This window comes from Lactuca serriola, chromosome 5 (assembly GCF_051521515.1).
Source record: "Lactuca serriola cultivar US96UC23 chromosome 5, Lser_US96UC23_V15, whole genome shotgun sequence".
NCBI lineage: Eukaryota > Viridiplantae > Streptophyta > Magnoliopsida > Asterales > Asteraceae > Lactuca > Lactuca serriola.
Window position 1 is genome coordinate 194696912 of NC_136412.1, and position 5561 is coordinate 194702472.

The window sequence follows — 5561 nt, forward strand, 5'->3', positions numbered from 1 at the left end:
ATCATCAAGTCACTACTAGAAAACTAGTGCAATAGTTACAGCACAATCCATAACTATTTTGTAGCTATAAGCGGATAGCTACAGAATTGCTACGGAAAAATGCCTGTAGCATAATGGCCCGTGGGAAAATTATAGCTACGGAATCGCTAAGGAATTTTCCGTAGCTACCATAACTACGGAAATAAATAGCTACGGATTTCCTACAGAATAGTTACGAAACTAAATAGCTACGGAAGTAAATAGCTACAGATTTTCTGTAGGTAATCTGTAGCTAATTGCTTTTTATTTAAAATACAACAACAATTTTTTTTAAATAAAAAAACAATTAATTTGGTCAAAATGAAATAAAAATTCATTACATTAAACTACAAAAATATCAAATACATTACTAAGTGCTTAACACATTACAAAAACATCATTTTCCAAAAATAAATATTACAATAAACATCATCTATAAAACAAAATAAAAAATCTGGTCAAACTAAAAACTACGTTGCTATTTACAACACTTACAGTGCACTGATGCACCGATACACGACATAGTCTTCCTTATTTGGGCCTAACAAAACAAAAAATTGATAAGTTATTCAAATTTATCGTATAACATAAAATACATAATTGATAATTCTACTCTTACTCCCCCATGTTTACTAGTTTAATAGCCTTGAATCCAACCTCATCTTCACTTGTCAAATATTGTCTACAAGGATCAATGCTTACAAACATTAAATGGATAATAATAACCTTACTTCTAAATGATAAGATTTCTCAAAATTTCACATGTTTGGATTTACCTTGCCTTTTACTCACAATCCCAGGTTAACATTGATATCGTCCTCAGTCTTCTCGAAAGACTGATTGTTTAGTCATTCAATACAACTCGTTGCAACAACCTGTATTTCCAGGTGATCACTAAATAATGGAACCAAAGGAAAGTCATTGTGTTTTGACAGCACCATCAACACCTGTAATCACAACAACAAAGGTCTTGTAAGAATTAAAATGGGAAATGTTCATTCGCTAAATTAAAAGTGAGAAATCTCTTTCAGAAATGAATGTATCAGCACCATAAATATTGAATCTCACCAAAGCAACATAAGGGGCAAAACTGGAAAAAGATGACTCGGAAGGAGGAAAAAGATGCCCAATTCCCTAGTTGGAACCGCAATCAATGCTTGTAGAGCTGATCTTTGTGTGTTTATTACTGGAAATATCTATAACAAGCATGCCAAAGTTTTCCCTAAACCTGTCTTTAAACCCAAATAATAATATTAATAAGTAAGTAGATAAATCATGGAAGATGTTATATGATAATGTTCATAAATGAACCATTTTACACAAGGATAAATTTGATATAGATATATAAAGTACATTATAATTAAGAAAAATTCCATGAAAAATGTAGAAACAAAAAAAGGCTTAAGCAGTTAAGAAAAAATCGATCATGGAGGTATACAAATCAAAGTAGAACAAGAAGCACAACTTTAACAAATAGAAATCCAGATTCTATGAACTTATGAAACAAAACATCATAAGAAAAAAATCGAGCATGAAATCATCGAGAAGTAGAAATCGAAAAAAAGCGAAGTAATCGAGCATTAGATATCAAAATCTCACATTTCTGTTGTATACATGAAGTAAATATCAAGAAATAAAATATAATAAGTCTAGGGTTTTACTTGGAGATGAAATCGAGCAGCAAAAAAGAAGAAATCAAGCAGGAGATACGCGACGGAGGAAGTAGAAATCGAAAACTCACTACAAGGTTCATTTAGCGGTGACAACAAGGTCGACCGATGTTGATGCTAAAGCGGTGATGGTGATGTCGATTGCAAATGAAATTGAAGACGAAAAGGTTGAAGAAGAAAAGGTGGGAGATTGGATGCGGCCGGATTCAGGAGGGAAACAAAACCTCAAAATATTTGGGGGAAAAGGAAGCGGGTAAACAAAACTAGAAATATTTGGGAGTCTAAAAAAACGGGACTAGAAAATTGAAAAAAAAATGGGCGCCATACGATTCGAACTCGGATTCTATATGTATAATGTCTAGGATTCAACCAACAGGCCGGGCATGCCACATCCATATAAAAAAGCTCCTTAAGTTCTTTTATACAATACCGAATTGCATTCCTTTATTATTATTATTATTATTATTATTATTATTATTATTATTATTATTATTATTATCCGTTAGTTTTACCATAATCACCCTCAAGAAATTAAATTTTCCACTATGTTCCCATATGTAAAATTCGGTGAGGTTTTGGGGCGCTGCCCCTCGACCCCGCCAAACGGGCGCTGCCCCTTTGAAAACCCCGGACCCAGGGGCTCTGCCCCCGGACCCCCTATTAATTGTCGAACCGGCTTCTAATTCGATCTTATACATGCGTGCACTCTGCACAACCCCTTACATGTATTAGAGTACAAATTATGAAGCCCCTTAGCTCACATGTTAGTTCCAGTTACTTAAAATGACATGGTGATACTAAAATCACCAACAAATCAGGGTGTTCTAAGAATTAAACCCATGAACCCATTTGAATACCAGAAAGTAAAATACATATTAGTTTATCGAATTTATAGAAAAATACAACTTTACACTATTATAATGTAACACCGAGAATTTCAAAACAATTTTTCGCAAATTATAAAAACATTTCTCATTTAATTTTCATAAAACATTACGTTTAAATCCCAATTCACATCATACAAAATCCCAAGATCATATATATATATATATATATATATATCAAAAATCCCATGCGTGTGTACATATCAAGCCGGCGCCTTCCCACGGTCATCGCTAGTACCTGAAACAACAACACTAACACTGTAAGCACAAGGCTTAGTGAGTTCCCCAAAATACCACACATATAACACATATTAGCCACTCGAGGCTATGACTCTATGGGTCCGTGCACCCAAACTCTGTGAACCCTCAGGTTCTAACTCTGTGAACCTTCCGGTTCCAACTCTAAAACATGTACAACATAAATCACATAGAAATAATGCAGTACAACACATCACATACATATAGCATACAAATACTCAGATCACATAACTCTGGTTACCTACTCAAGGTAAAGTATAGTGAGAAGACTCACCTCGTGTATCTCGATAACTCGCGAATCCTGGAAATCACTTGTGCTCGATCCTCCGAGCTATACTCCTCCTATAACATCATATGTCTCTTAATTAACACTTTTACCACTAAAGTTGACTACCCCTATCAAGTCAACACTGGTCAACTCTGGTCAACGGTCAACTTTGACCGGACTCGGCGAGTGCACTGGGGCGACTCGGCGAGTCTAAGCGTTTTCACCAACTCTCTAGGATTCCCTTTTTGACACGTCGAGTATTCCCCTGACTCGACGAGTTCCACCTGGTAAGAATCACGAGGCCACCCCGACTCAACTCGCCGAGTCTCAAGAACAACTCGGCGAGTTCCAATTCGACTCAATCCACCTGACAACCCTCTCTAACTCTCCCTGACTCACTGAGTCGACTCATAACTCGGCTGGACCACTCACTGAGTGGTTAAGGGCAATCTTCATGCTACTCGCCGATTCTGTTCTTCAGACTCGGCGAGTCCATGCCATGCATCGACTCAAACTTGCTTCTGAGGTCAGATCCACTCCAACAACTCATAGATCTGGCCCTCCTAAGCTTATTCATCACGTAAAGTCCATATCTTGGTGCTCATAACACACCCCATGACTCATAAATGGTGTTTTGACCTTAAGCATAAAGATCCCAATCCAAAACCCCCATGGATTCACAAAAAGCTTGGGCAAAGGGACACTCTGGACCTCCAAAGGTCCAGATCTAGAACCTAACTCGCTTAAGGGACCAAGGAAGCACTAGATCTAGCCATAAAAGGGCTCAATAAGCCCTAAATCAATATAAACATCAACATGACAGAGAATAGCTCGAAGGTAGTACCTCAAATGTGATGTTCTGGTCCTCAAATCTTCAGGAAGTGGCTCCTCTTGATTCCCCTTAGCTATTGCTTCCTTTCCCTTGCAATATAACACTTCCAAGATCAATAATGACTCCTTGCTTTGCTCCAGACGCTCAAACTCGCTAGGGTTTCACTCAGGGGTCTGGTGAGCACAAATGACGGCCTTAAGGCCCTTTAAATAGGTCCCAAACCCGAGAAATTAGGGTTTCATTAAACAGCGCGGACTCGCCGAGTCCAGGCGCGAACCCGGGTCCAGAACCGCGATCCTACTCGGCGAGTTTGAGCTCCAACTCGCCGAGTCCCCTCACAAAACACCAAAACATAAGCATAAAAGATACCTGAAAATCCGGGCTGTTACATATAAAGTCGTGTGTCCCAATCCTCTCATGATCGTATTAAGGTCAAGTCCACAACCTCTTGAAATGCGGCTATACTTCACAATCACGTAGGTAACTCCTTTCCAGCAGCTGCTAACGCAACAAACTTAGATTACATTGTCGAGTTTGTAATGCAAGATTGCTTCTTGGAAGCCCAAGAAATGGCACCTCCCCCAAGCAAGAATACCCAACCAAAAGTAGAGGAATGGTCCTCCATGTTGGTTATCCAACTTACATCCAAATGACCTTCTAAAACCGAAGGACTCCCTAAGTAACACAAACCATAATCCATAGTTCCCTAGGGATAGTTAAACACTCTACTTACTGCTTGTCAATGTTGAGCACTTGGATTACTAGTGTACCTGCTCAACTTACCCACAACAAAATCAATATTAGGTCTGGTACTTGCCACAAAATACATCAAGCTACCAATAGCCTTAGATTATTCCAGTTGTGATATGGGAACACCATTATCCAAAGGAGTACTTAATGGAGAACAATCGGTAAAATTAAACTGCTTGAGAATGATGATAATGATGATGATGATGATGCTGTTGCTGCTGCTGCTGATGATGATGATGATGATGGTGGTGGTGGTGGTGATGATGATGATGACGATGATGATGGTGATGATCATGATGGTGGTGATGATGAAGGTGGTGTGATGGTGATGATGATGATGATGGTTGTGGTGATGATGATGATGATGGTGGTGGTGGTGGTGGTGATTATGATGGTGATGGTGATGGTGATGGTGGTGATAGTGGTGATCGTGATGATGATGATGATGGTAGTGATGGTGTTGATGATGGTGGTGATGGTGATGGTGATGATGATGATGATGGTGATGGTGGTGATGGTGGTGATGGTGATGATGGTGATGATGGTTATGATGATGTGGATGATGGTGGTGATGGTGATGATGGTGGTGGTGATGATGGTGGTGATGATGATTATGATGATGATGATGGTGGTGGTGGTGGTGATGATGATGGTGATGGTGGTGATGGTGATGAAGGTGATGATGATGATGATGATGGTGGTGATGATGATGATGATGGCGTTGGTGGTGGTGGTGGTGATGATGATGAGAGTGGTGTGGTAGTGATGATGATGATGGTTGTGGTGATGATGGTGGTGGTGGTGATGATGATGGTGATGGTGATGTTGATGGTAATGGAGGTGATGGCGGTGATGGTGATGATGGTGATGATGATGATGAT

The 5561-nt window shown here is 39.2% G+C and overlaps 1 long non-coding RNA gene across 2 annotated transcripts; it reads right to left on the minus strand.

The window, feature by feature from the left end:
• Window positions 1-340: 340 nt before the first annotated feature.
• On the minus strand, window positions 341-1972 carry LOC145051394 (uncharacterized). Of its 2 annotated transcripts, none has more exons than XR_013683595.1 (4): window positions 1680-1972; window positions 1087-1250; window positions 795-965; window positions 341-700 (listed from the first exon to the last, which is right to left on the minus strand). It is a non-coding gene; the product is annotated as an uncharacterized LOC145051394 (long non-coding RNA). The 2 variants fall into 2 exon arrangements; XR_013683596.1 differs by having other exon boundaries at window positions 1760-1969.
• Between the last annotated feature and the right edge of the window lie 3589 nt (window positions 1973-5561).